This window comes from Triticum aestivum, chromosome 2D, assembly GCF_018294505.1.
Source record: "Triticum aestivum cultivar Chinese Spring chromosome 2D, IWGSC CS RefSeq v2.1, whole genome shotgun sequence".
Classification (NCBI taxonomy): domain Eukaryota; kingdom Viridiplantae; phylum Streptophyta; class Magnoliopsida; order Poales; family Poaceae; genus Triticum; species Triticum aestivum.
This window is the reverse complement of record NC_057799.1, coordinates 264,028,648-264,043,207: the sequence shown is the minus strand read 5'-3', so window position 1 is coordinate 264,043,207 and position 14,560 is coordinate 264,028,648.

Here is a 14,560-nt window from a genome sequence, read left to right as displayed (position 1 = left end):
CCTCTGTCTTCTTACCTCACGTCTTGAATCTCAGGACGAGATTCTTATTTAGTGGGGGTGAGCTGTCACAGCCCCAGATCAGCCCTTGCTTGATTTTTCTTGCCTCCATGCATCATGTTTAAAATCAAATGAAATTTGAATTGAAGAATTTTCAAAGCCTCAGAAACCTTTTAAAAATGATCAACATTAAAATCTTCTCAAAGAAGCCTAAGAAAATGTTCCTGTTAAACCTTGAAAAATATTGGCAAGAACAAAATTCTAACCAATATTTTTGGAAGGTTTAACATATTTATTTTGGGCCTTTGAATTAATCCAATAAATATTTGAATTGGATCTATATTTGTTATATAATAAATATATGTTCAATAATTCTGGAAATTGTTGTGTAGCTTTGGATAAGTCCATTTGGTTTACACAATTATTTTCATGAATTTTGAAAATGGTTTGGTCTTTGAACTGAATCAAAACATAATAGCAAAAATAGAAAACAGAACAAATTATTAACAGAGAGAGGGAGATAGGCCTCAGCCCCACTTACCTGGCGCCCCACCTCGGCCCAGTTGCTGTGAAGCCCAGCCCACGCAGCCATCTGCCAGTCGTCGTCCTCCTCTTGACAGAAGGACGCGAGGGCATGTGCCCACCGCGCGCCGGCACGCGCCGGCCACCTCCTGCTTACCTGCTCACCGCTGGAGGCACCCGAGGGCGCCACGCACTCCCCTCAACCCCTTGCACCTCTCCCCTCTCTCCCAGGACTCCCTCTCCCTCCACTGCTCGCTTCCGCAGCGCCACCGAGTGCTGCCGTCGACGCCGCTCGCCACCACCGCGGCCACCAGCATCCCCGCGGCCTTCCAGCTAGCCCACAAGCTCCGCCTCAGATCCATGAAGCTCTACAACGACGCATGTGACGCTGGGTGCCCCGAAGCCACGCCATCACCGCCTTCTTCACCGCCATGGCCGGCAATCGCTGCTGCTCGATTCGCAGCAACGAGGACGTCCCCGAGCACGCCGAGGCCACCTCTGCACCCGCCGTGAGCTCCTCTACCAATCCCCTCTACTCCCATGTCCATTAGCTCATCGTAGCCCTCGTTTCCGTCGAGACCGAGACCTCACCGGCGCCGGACTTGTCGCCGTCGTCATCTTGGTTCGCCTCCGTATAATCCGAGCACGTCACTGCACTGAGTGCACTCCCAGGAGCCCGTAGCGCCCATCAGTTCCTCCTCCCATGCACCGTAGCCGCAACCCCGTGCACCCCCGAACTCCGGCGGCCGCAACCGAGCCCGCCGCCGTCGACTCCGGCCACCCCAGGCCCGGAGACCACCACCATCCGACGCGCCATCGCGCCAGCTCTCCGTAGGGCCAGAGGGCGCACCGAACGGTGCATCATAGGCGAAACCCGAGCCCCTACAGTGTACCTCCGCCGCGTCTGGCCTCGCCGGCGGCTAAACACCGGCGAGTTGACCCCGTTTGACCCAGGCTGACCCCCTCCCCTGAGTCAATGACAAGTGGGGCCCGCCTGCTAATTAACCCGGATTAAATTTTAATTAATTCTAAATTAGTTAGTTTACTAACAGTGACACTGACATGTGGACCCCACACGTCAGGTTTGACCCTGGCCAGCCCGTTGACTCGCTGACACAGTGATGACGTCATGCTGACGCAGTATTACATTTTCTGGATTTATTTTTAATCAGGAAATTCCAGAAAATGCCCTAAACTTCTGAAATTCATAGAAATTCAACCGTAGCTCCAAATGAAACAAATTATATATGAAAAATGATCAGAAAAATCCAATCTATCCATCTGCACTGGTTTCATGTATGTTAGAGCAACTTAACCTTGCTGTTTAGGTCAAACATGTTAATGCACATATATGAACCCATAACTTGAGTTTGTATTTGAATCTTTGGTTCAAATAAGCTCAGACCCATCTGGTTGTAGTTGCATTAGCCCAACACATTCATATTGCCATGTCATGATCATGCCTCATATTGTGCATTGCATTGATTATATTTCTTCTCTGTTGCCGGTATTTGTCCCCTCTCGGTAGACGATGTTCCGGCGTTGTGATCGTTGACACTAATGAAGACTCAATGCTATCTTCAGAAGTGCTAGGCAAGCAAAACCCCCTTGTTCATTCCAATACAATCCCACTCTCTCGCTCCTGCTCTCTTTTATTGCATTAGGACAACAACGATTCATCTGTTACATGCTGCGGTAGTTGAACCCCTTTCCTCTGCATGACCTGTCATTGCCACAGTAAATAGATGAAACCCACTAGCATGAGTAGGAGTTGTTTGAGCCCTGATGTGCCTACTCATTCATGCCTGTTTGTCATGCCTGCTATTGCTTAGAGTTGTGTCAGGTCTGATTCATCAGGGATGAATTGGAATGTGGTGAACATGTCTTACTGTTGAGAGCTAAGTGTGTGAACACGATTTGGTAAAGGTAGCGGTGGGAGGCCATGTAGGAGTACATGGTGGGTTGTCTCATTGAAACTGTCCTCAGGAACTGAGTTCTGTGTTTGTGATCCATGAACAGTTACTACCACACATTGGGCTCCGGGCGCTCCAAGCTCTCTCGACTTATTAATCAACCTGATCTCTGTCCAGGAGTTGCAACTAGTTTCTGGTGTTTGTAGGTAGTGTTAGTAATCTACCAAGTGGCACCCGGTACAGGTGGGCTTGGGACAGACTAGGCACACGTGGCCTGGTGTACCGAGTGGCACCCGTATGGTGGGCTCGGGAACCCTGCACACATCGTTTGGGGCCGTGAGCAACACCCCGGCCGGATCTCCTTGCGGATGGAACCCGAATAGGCGATAAACCTGGACGAGAGACTTGTGTGGTTAGTCAGGTCGTGGCTGACTCCCTCGCCAGGCTTCCGCTTGAAGGTTGCCGAGGTACACGACGTGTACATGGTGGTAAGTGGCGAGAGCGTGTGTGACGAAGTACACCCCTGCAGGGTTAATATGATCTATTCGAATAGCCATGTCCGCGGTAAAGGACTTCCGGGTTGCCTATACAGTTCATAGACAAGTGAAAGTGGATACTCTAAAATGCGCAAGATAAGCGTGAGTGCTATGGATGGCGTTCTCATAGGGAGACGGGAGCGGATCCATGGTGGTGTATTGATATGGTGAATATGTGGACTCGTGTGCGCCACCTTAAAAGAGTTACTTGGAGTGGTAGTTCAGGATAGCCACCGAGTCAAAGCTGGCTTGCTGCAGTTAAACTCCACCACCCCCTTTGTTGATACCGATGCATATGTAGATAGTTCTGATGTAAGTCTTGCTGGGTACATTTGTACTCACGTTTGCTTATTTTATGTTTTGCAGAGAGACGTCAGTCTCGCTAGTAGTTCCGTGTGGACTTCGACGTTTAGCTTGATACCTCAGCTACGATCTTATGCCCTCGGCAGGGTCTTGTAGATAGTCAGGCTTCGCAGCCCTTTTCTTTTGTAGATGTCTGTACTCAGACATGTTAAGCTTCCGCATGTGCTTTGACTTGTATGCCCTGAATGTTGGGTCATGAGACCCATGTTTGAAATATCTCGCTCTTCGGAGCCTAATGAATAAATACTCTGAGTCGTAGAGTCTTGTTGTGATGCCATGTTGTATTTGCACATATCGAGCATATTGTGTGTATGATTGAAATGCTTGGTATGTGTGGGATCCGACAACCTAGTTGTTTATCCTTGGTAGCCTTTCTTATGGGGAAATGTAGTCTTGTGCTTCCATGAGCCATAGTAGTCCGCTACAGCGCGGTTCACCAGAGTCCTGCTAGCCCAGCACTACTGCCCCGGAACACTTGACTGGCCGGCATGTGATTCACTTCGTTCATGTGTCTGTCCCTTCGGGGAAATGTCACGTGGTGACATCCGGAGTCCTGCCTAGCATGCTACAGCCCGGGTTCCCGGAGTCCTGTTAGCCCAGTGCTACAGCCCGGATTCACACGCTGCTGACCGACACGTTCGATCTTGATTCATGTATGCCTGTCCCCATACGTTAGTGCCGCTTTGGGTTCACGACTAGCCATGTCAGCCCGGGTTCTCTGTCATATGGATGCTAGCGACACTATCATATACGTGAGCCAAAAGGCGCAAACGGTCCCGGGCCATGGTAAGGCGACACCCGTGGGAATACCGTGCGTGAGGCCGCAAAGTGATATGAGGTGTTACAGGCTAGATTGGTGTGACTTAGAATCGGGGTCCTGACAGCTTTGGTATCAGAGCCTGACTGCCTGTAGGATTACCAAGCCAAACTGGTCGAAGTTGAGTCTAGAAATGCTTTAGTTATATAAGGGAATTGATTGTGGAAGGGAACGTAAGGCTCTTTTACTCATTTACCTTATGCCCTTCTGATCTGAGTCACCCTCTTCTCTTCTACGGGGATTAAGAACTAGGCTTCTCATCTTTCTATCAGGATCACGTGTTACTAATCCGTAGACTCATAGGATTGATGGATTTAAGCTTCAGTTTAGTTTCTACTACTTCCATGTGTTGACAGTTGATCTCGGAATCTTGATATTGTGATTCTGAATGGTTATGCCACCATTTTGCAGGATGTCTCGAATCTTTTCTGAGCATTTACAGCCGTTATGTTGTCCGAGTCATCCCAGGTTTCTAAATAATCTGAAGCATTTGCAAAATCCTTTCGCTCTGTTTTTGCGTCCCTTTGGGCCAGATTAAGCACACTACCAGTGCGTTGAGGTACTCCATTGCCTTGACATATATGTTGAAGCTAGTATTATGACCCTAGGTGTTTTAGGGAGTCACCCGGTACTCTAGCAATGCTTTATATCCCCAGTGTGATGATTCTGGCCATTATTCTCGAAAGCATCCCGTGATGCCATTTAGTTAGTAGGCATTCTATTCTTGGGTTTTTGAGCCCAAAATTCACCCTACTTACCTCATGTTGATAGTGTTGCTAGTTCCTTTAGGATATTAGTAACCTTTGCGATAGTCCTCGAGGTTCGTGTTACATCCTTCTTTCAATACCATGAACCATTATGGCAGAAGTTCTTTGAACCAAAAGATCACAACCAGAGTGCTCTTGACGAGTTCTCCATTCTGCATTGTGAATCTGCCAGTCCTACCTTTCTGCATAGATTATCTGGAAGAAATATGTTGAACTTTTTGACATACTAAATTTATGCATCCGCAACTCAGAAAACCATATGTTCCTTTGAGTTGTCTCTCTTTAGTTGTATTCTGACCTCTGTCTATCAATTGATAGTCAGGACTATTTGTGCATCTGTGTTATCGATGCCTATTATTCTTGTGGTCCGTCAAGCCATTCTATTCTGGAATGACTAGGAGAAACAAACTCCAGTACCTTGTCCACTTCGAGGATTGGGTCAAAGTAGTTGTATTCTGCAGATCAAATGTAATCAAGCTTTTGGTCTGTTCTACCCTGAAGTATTACCCACCTTATGTCAGGTATGTCATGAGAATTCCACCTTCTCTTATGAATTCTTGATGTAGTGATACTCCTCGCCATCATTATTCATTCCTCGGTGTCGTGTTGTCGCAACCGGAATGCCGACAAGTGAATCGTGATGTATGAAATCAATACTCCTAGCAACCCCATTGCTTGGTAGTTAATGGACATTAATATCATTCTTAGCATGTTGGTTATCGAATCACTATACTAGGATTGATCGTGCTACCTTGTCCTTATTTCTGGTGCACTCTTCGATCAATGAGTTAGGATTATCCAATCCCTTGCTTATTTGATCATATCGTCTTGCTCTGAGAAGCAAGATTGTTCCCGAGCTTAGAGACATATCAGCGGTTCGTGATTTTTCGGATATCGTCTCAGAAGTATTACCAAGTTTTCCCCTGACTATTATGTTGAGCTCGTGATCATGTTGGTTTTCCTGTAAACCACCCCTTCTCCAAGAATCCGTGTTGGATACCCCCTGAGCTAGTTGGTCAAGCTAAACAACAACTTGGAGAGTTGGAAGATAAAAGCTTGCCAGCTTAGTTCATTTCAAGGGATATATTTGCGTGTGTTGAAGATAGATGATATCTTCATCGATTGGTCCCTGTGACCAGTTGTTGGACCTATTGTCGTATCAAGACTTTGATTTGAGTATGGGCTATCATCAAATCAAATCAGAACCAACGATGTTCATAATGTTGTCTTACTCGTGGTTGATCCCTCGAGCATACACCATTATATCTTTTGGGTCTGACCAATGCTATCACTTGTTCACATAATTATGGAATTCCATCTCCATGGAAACCTGGATGAATTGTTGTTGAGCCCATCAGCAACACTGCTACCTTCTCCATGACTCATGTTGAACAACCAGCTAGTATTGGAAACTTTATAAGCATTATCTTCGTGTTCCGTTTATGAAGCATATGTTGGATGAAAGAAGTGACTTCCTCTAATTCATGTGCATTAGATGCAAGTTGCCGCCGTGAATTTGAGAAAGTTTGTTTTGCTTCCTCAGGAATCATCCCAAGTCAGTCATGCATACGTGCGAAGTATTCTGTGGTCTGGAGACTTGCAACCTCCATTCTATATGAATCCCTAGCACATCAAGCCACTAACAGATATGTTCAAGGACAAGAAGTTCCTTCATAAGAGCTAATCATATGACTTATGCAAGGACTTCGTTATCCGCGATGATGGTTCCCAACCAGAACTCGGTAGTGTTTTATTATAAGACTACCATGTGATCATGCTTGTCTGGGACAACGTGCTCACATGTATGTAGCAGAACCAGCTCATGTTTTGGAGCTTGTTATCGTAGTTCATCCCCTGAGAATCTCGCAACGTCATCTCGTCGATTTGTGTTGCAAACTTTCATTTTTCCTTCTAGACTTGATGAGTCTGGAATATCCTGACACCAACCAGATCTGAATCTCGGGCAGATATGATGGTTGGAAATTTTCCAAGAATTATAATATTGGTCTCTCGATAACCGGTGAAGTGGATGTTGTGGCCAACACACCCAGCCGGAAGACCTATTATGGTAGTATCTTGATCGAGTAAGTTGGCCACCTCCCCATAAGGATTTCTTAGGATTTATTCCACTAGTTATTCCTTATGGATTCCTGCGCTCCCGAAGTCCGACCTACTACTTGATGTTCAAGATACCAAACCACATCTAATGGGTTACGCTAGAACATCAAGGAGAACATCAGAAGCGGAGTGCTAAATGTCTCTCGGTCGATCATCCAGATTTTGCTCCCTTGGCTTCGCTAAGGTGAAATCTGAGAAAGTGTTGTCCTCTTTGCACCTGCATCCTCCATCACCGTTCATCATGGTAGTAACACTTGAGCCCACTAGGAGTCCACATCCATTTTCCACTCAGATCCAATCCGAATGGGCTGCAGCCCCTTAAGTGTGCGACCCTATAGGTTCACATACACATGGACACGACCAGAGTCGATAGTTGGTAGCAGCTCCTAGCAGAACGTGCCAACTCCCATGTGGGCGTAAAGTCGTTTGACGAACCTCAACAATGTGGCATATGCAACATTCCTTTTGCCTCATGATATTTGTTGTCGAGCTCAAGGTGAGTACTTGTCACCCTTGTGTTAGCTCGACCTCTCTTCTCGAAACCATGATACAGATTCCCGAACTGGGTTAACACTTAACCCAAGTCGCATGGCCATGCTTTCCGAATCTGATCACTCGAGAGGGCCCAGAGAATATCTCTCCAAATAGGAGGGGCAAATTCCATCTTGGTCAACCATGTCTCACGGCATGTCTCACGACACACCTGAAAGCTACCTTAATAACTACCCAGTTACGGAGTAGCATTTGATAGACCCTAAGTGAGTCGATCCTCATCCCGAGAACATGTGAGGACCTCAGGTCTAGGACATGGCATAGACATTGCACTTGAGACTAACAGATGACTATATCTCGCTCCGTCTCAAAGTGGGTCTGTCCGGCTCGGTGATCTCCATCCCCAAGCCCATACTATCGGTTTAGCATCTCCATGCACATGACTTGTGAAACATAGTCATCAACCGAGTCGTATACTAGTCAAGGATATGTGTCCGCATAACCTTATCAACTAGGGACCATTAAAACAATCATCATATAATACATAGTTCTACAAACAAGTCATATACTTATTGATACATATCATTGATGATGTACAAGGACAATACAAAGGACTCATGAATACATATGGAAATATCATCATCACATGATTGCCTCTAGGGCATATCTCCAACAGGTGAGGTGGTTTAGCCTCCACGAGTCCCGGCAGGCCCTTCTAGGGGTGGCCTCACCCCTTGCCGGGCTCGCCTTGGCTGTCTTCTTCTGGGGGTGGCCTCGACCCTTGCCGGGCTCGCCTGCCCGGCAAGGGAGGCCTTTCTCTTGGCGGTATCTTGCTTCTCTGGCTTGATCTTGGTCCCTCTGATCTCCATGTTGGTCCTTCAATGTTCTTGGTTTCTTGCACTCTGACTTGGGCTAGGGCTTCAATCTTGTTCCCATGCCCGTGCACAGTCAGGGCAATAGACCCAGGGTTTGTTGCACCGACACCTTGGCCCCCTCCACCTCTTCCTTCAGCTTCTCCAGGCGGCTGCGCTCCACGGCCTGTTCCTGGGATGTTTGCTCCAGCTTGGCACTGCGGTCGGTGAGTGCGGTCTCCTGGGTCTTCAGCTTCTCTTCCTACTCCTCGAGCTGACGGGTGCGGGCAGCCTGCTCGTCGCGGAGGGCCTTCAGCTCGGCCTCCACCTTGCGGCAGTGTTCCTCGGCGGCAGCTGCGTCGGTCAATGCTGCGCGGCGAGCGGCTGCGGCCATGCCAGCTACCTTTCTGCCCTCCTCAGCGGCGGCCTCGGCCTGGCCCCAGGCTTCCCTGACGGACGAGTCGGCCTGGAGCCACCCAGAGACCAGCCCCAGATCCCCCATCGCCATGCATCGGCCGGCGCCTCGAAGATCGGCCCGGAGCCGGTCTAGTGCGGTGAAGGCATCCTCCAGAGCGCCGGACATGGCGGAGGAGCCGTGGCCTGCAGGCATGACGGCTTGGGGAGTAGGTGGCATTGGCGCCTGGGCCGGCAAAGTAACAACAGCAAGGACGGCAGGGGGCTCCGGAGCCCTCGGACACCCAGCGGGTGCACTAGAGATGGGCACCTCCGGAGTCAGCTTACCCACGAAGACGGACTTCTCCTGAGGCTGGGCTCCCAAGTCGGGAGAGGCCAGCTCCGTCGTGGGTGGTCGCGAGGCAGCCTCTTCTTCCCGCATCAGTGTCGCCTGGCCATGGCTGGCCTCTTGGCCTCGGCGGCCCTGACCTCCTCCCTCTTCCTCTTCGCCACCAACGTCAACCTCGCCACCGAGAGGAGAACGTCGTGAGCACGGCATCAAAGATGGGAAACAAAGACAAGGTGAAATACTTACTCGTCCTTAGCGACGTACATGCTCTTCCTTCCCAGAAGCACGGTGCCCCCGAGCTTCTTGGGCACAAGCTTCGCCGCGCTCTCAGGACTGGACGAGCGCACGACGGCCGGCTCTGCGACGGTGGCGGCCGGCGGCAAGGCAGAGGCGTCGCCCCGGGAAAGTGACGCCATCCCGCCCTTCTTCGGGGGCCCCTGCTTCAGCCTCCTCAGGGGGGTGCCCCCGGACCTCGTGGCGACCCCGGCGGAGCGCGATGACCCCTTGGCCAGGAACTCAATGGCATCATCATCGTCGGAGAGGAAGCGGAGGAGCTCGCTCTGCCGCAGGGGATAAGTCTCCCCCACCCCCTCCAAGATCGCCTCCGAGTCCTCCTCCCCGGGGTGCTCACCGGAGGACACCGGCACTGGGGAGCTAGGGGGCTAGGAAGGCTTTGGCGGCATGAGCCCCCGCTCGTTAAAGATGGGCATGGCAGCGACTACCTTCTCTCTGTCGTCGCGGTGGTACAACGGGAGATAGGCCTCTGGGAGGCCGCCCGGATCCTTCTCGAGCAAGGTGCACACGGCCTTGCTCATCTCCTCGTCAGACAAGTAGTCCGGGCACAGCCGGAGGTCATCTTCCGCGCCCTTAAGGCTCCACAGTGGGATCGAGTGTGCCTAGAGCAGAGCCAGGCGCTACGTTAGGAACTCCCTAACGAGCATGGCCCCTGTTAGCTTCTCCGCCTTCAGGTCAGCCGTCATCTTCTCCAGCTGTAGCTCCACCCGGGGATCGGTGAGCTTCTCGTGATCCCACCGGTCCAGCTTCACCAGTAGCACGGTCGGCACCTCCAGCCAAGCGTGAGAGCGCTTAGCGTCCATAAAGATCCACTTGTGCTGGAAGTCCTCCATCTTCTTCCCGGCCCTCCAAGTCCTAGTAGGAATCCACCAAGAGGGAGAGAGGGGGGGAAGGAAGAGGGGGAAGGGAAGGAATGGGGGCGCCGCCTGTCGGTGTCAAAACCGGCGGATCTCGGGTAGGGGGTCCCGAACTATGCGTCTAAGGTTGATGGTAACAGGAGACAGGGGACACAATGTTTACCCAGGTTCGAGCCCTCTCTATGGAGGTAATACCCTACTTCTTGCTTGATTGATCTTGATGAATATGAGTATTACAAGAGTTGATCTACCAAGAGATCATAATGGCTAAAACCCTAGAAGTCTAGCCTGTATGACTATTATTATCCTTCGAACTAAGCCCTCCGGTTTATATAGACACCGGAGGGGATTAGGGTTGTACAAAGTCAGTTACAGAGAAAGGAATCTTCATATTTGTATGCTAAGCTTGCCTTCCACGCCAAGGAGAGTCCCATCCGGACACGGGAGAGAGTCTTCGGTCTTGTATCTTCAAAGCCCACTAGTCCAGCCCATGCCCAATAGGCCGGACGTCCGAGGACCCCTTAGTCCAGGACTCCCTTAGTAGCCCCTGAACCAGGCTTCAATGACGAGGTGTCCGGCGCGCAGATTGTCTTCGGCATTGCAAGGCGGGTTCCCCTTTCGAATACTCCAAGATATTCTTCGGACGCAACGAACGTGTCCAGATCTGCAACACAAGTACCACACACATTCGCAGAGAATATAATATTTCATTAGTCCAATCTGCTGACAACTTTTTGTAATGTGACATCACGTCTGCCCGGTCATTATTTCGAACCGTTTCTTGTCCTACCATTCCACGTTTCGAGGCGCGGTTTTTATTGGCACGCCTTGTCGAAGCAGAGATCGTGTCCCCTTATTGCAGGATTCACATCAATACGAGCATGGGTAACCCAACCGTTCCATTCGGATGATTCCTTAGGAATAGGCAGGTTTTCAGGCTTAGGAGGAGGCGTTCGATATCTGTTTCCTTTATAAAGGAGCCAAGGGCCGTATCTTTTTATGCCGACCCTTTCCTCAGCCCTTCCAACTCCGAGTTCTAGCGCCCAAGGTTCGACTTCATTGCGTCAAGCTTCCCAATCATGTCCGGACCCAGCCCACAGGGCCGATGGGTGGCTTCCTCTATTACAGAGGAGGACATTGCGAAGCTCCGTGCGGCCAGATACCTGACCCCGGAGATCCCCCACAGGCTTCCTGCTCGAGGACAGGTTATTCCTACCCCCAGATCCGGCGAAAGGGTTGTATTCATCTCCCACTTCCTCCGAGGGCTAGGATTCGCTCCTCATCCCTTCGTCCGGGGGCTCATGTTTTATTACGGACTAGATTTTCACGATCTAGCCCCAGGTTCTTTCCTTCACATCTCGGCGTTCATTATCACGTATGAGGCCTTTCTCCGTATTCTGCCACACTTCGGCTTATCGCTCAAGACCTTTAGTGTGAAGCCGAAGGTAATCGATGGGGAACAAGCGGAGTGCGGTGGTGCTACAGTGAGCAAGCTTACCAATGCCCTCTGGCCAAAAGGCTCCTTCACCGAAACTCCCAACCTATGGCAGCGGGAGTGGTTTTACGTCACTGAACCCCACGGTACCAAGTGGGAAGCTATACCTGCGTTCTGATCTGGCCCTCCGTTACAACTTGCATCATGGATTAATAAGGGGCTGGACTGGGGATCAATTGACGAAGTGCAGACTCTACAGAGCCGCATCCAGAGCCTCCTTGAGAAGGACATCGATCTTATCAATGTGATTCAAGTAATGCTGGTCCACCAAGCCCTGCCATGCCAGTGAAGGCCTCTTCGTATGTGGGAGTTTAATGTGGAAGGACCACGGACCCTCCAACACTTCTTCGGCACTACGCACAAAGGAATGTGGAAGTTCTTTTCGGGGAACGGAAACATTGGCCGGACACCACCGAGGACATCGGCCTCGACTGCAACCATCCGGATACCTCGGTAAGCGCTCGACTCATGAACAATTTTTAGCTATGTATGCCGTAATACGATACTGAGCAAACTATCTTCTTCCAGGGCTGGATAAAGAAAGCGGAGCGAATTAGGTGTTCGGCCCCCCTTCCCGAAGACTCAACGGATCCCGTACTAACAAGGTTGCTGGCCCCGGCACCGTACTAGATGCCTATGAAGGAGGACAAGGCGGAGAGCGGGAGGACCAAAAGTGGCCTCCATCCCGAAGGTATATCAAACACTGTGTCCAGGGAGATCAAAATTCCATCGCCCGAAGACAAAAGTGAAGGAGAAGCCAACATCCCTTCTCCCCATGGTAATAAAAGGGCCGCCTCCGAAGGTTGGGAGGAAAAGGCTCCTAAGTAAGGCAAGATGCCCCTGTCAAGCGGCTCGGGCTTGGAGGATGATGTCATCGCACAGTCCCACAGTGAGGACAATCCTTTAGCCAAATCGTAAGTGAACAAGGGTGTTTTAAACATATACCGTCCCTTTCCTGTTACCAAGGTGACATCTAGAATATATGTTTTTGCAGCTCGGCACACAGTCTTCTTCAACAATCCTTTTCCTCGGGGGATCTTCTCCCGGAGATGATGGAAAGCGAGACGCCTCCACCGGCCTCCTTGCCCAATAGGGCGGACGACTTCGAGGTGTCGTCCCGAAGGGTCTCTCCTGATCAACAAGTGGTGCGAGGGATGATGAAGACACTACCCGAAGGTGATACTTCGGTAGCCTAGGGTCCGGGGGCCAACAATAAAGGCCCCGGACTGTCGCTTACAGCCGGAGACGACTCTAGGGACGAATAAACGGATCCCTTCGAAGGGAGGCCGTACTCCTACAGCTGCTTCCGGAGATCCAGAAGTGCCGGATATATTAACGAACATGCTGCGACAGGCGTCCATCTTAGAGGACATCGTACCTTGATGGGTACGGTGGTTGAAAAGGTTATGTCCGTGAAAAGAGGATTGAATGAAGCCTTCACGAGCCTGCTAAGAGGCTTCGAGGTTTGTACTGTAATATTTTCGATTGTGTTTTATTCACAAAATGCACTTGTGTATAGATAGTAGCCCCTGAGACTCTGATTGGGTTCCCACGGGAGGCGATCAGAGGATCAAAAAGATATGCCCAGGAAATAATATGATTAATTGGAACACAGGCTGTTACCTCCCTGGTTACTGCCCGAACTACAGAGGTTGCAGATCTGCAGCGGAAGATTGATGAGCCGGATGATGACATTAAGCTTATCAACAGGCGGCTTGACGAGGCGCAAGGTATGTTTTTGGGGCAGTTATTATATGCACGTGCTTATAATAAAAGCATGACGCTAAGAATTTTATACTGAGATATGCATGACTGCAGATGGTGCCGCCGCAGTTGAGATCCTTCAGGCTGAGCTAGCCCGGGCCAAGGAGCAGGCCCGGATTAGCAATGCGGCTGCCAAAAAGGCATCTACCGAGTTAAAGGCCGAACAGGCTGCTCGGCGCCAATACGAGGAGATAATATCCACGATGGCGCTTGAGCTAAAGGATGCCGCTAGCCGATGAGAATTTCTCGAGAAGGATAATACAGCCAGAATGGCTGATCTTGACAAGGCCTTATGAGAGGCGAAAGAAGCGCGGTCCGAGTCTAGAGCGGCCCAGGAGGAGATCCGGCAAGCTGGGGAGATCGCGGCTGGTAAGCCCTTTTTGTTACAAACTAAGTTCGGTGATCCGAATTATGTCCCGCTTAATCAAGTGTGGAGTTCTCTAGACGCATTGTTGGACTTGTCGAAGAGTGTCTCCGATGCGACGCAGTTTTTCCAAGCGCAAGAAGGACGTGCAACAGAAAAGCTGTTCTGGTCGTAGTTTAGCATCCCGAAGCGTCCGCTGTTGCTGAACGAACAGATGGCCCAGTGGGCAGAGCTCCACAAGATATTTGGATCTGCCATGAAGGACGTCGTGGTCCAACTGTGGCCGATCGAGCCAATTCCGCATAGTAATTTCGGTTTGGTGCAGCGACTTGTTGATGCGGTGCCGCGTATCGACGTTGTTAAGCGGTCAACGTGCATTGAAGGTGCACGGATGACCTTTGCCCGCGTCAAGACATACTGGGCGAAGATGAAGGCCACCGACATTGCAGCGAAGAGTCCACCCAAGGGCAAGGACCACCACGCACCAGAGCATTATTTCGAGGATGTCTTAGAGGGTGCCCGCTTGATAGAGGGTCAGTGCTCAAAAGACATGATATTCGAGTGAAATGTATTAAAATTGTAAAATACAATATTATGATATAATAAAGCTATTTTTCATTTTAGTGTCGCCTAAAAGATTTGGTTCCTCCTGTGCGGCCGTTTTTGTA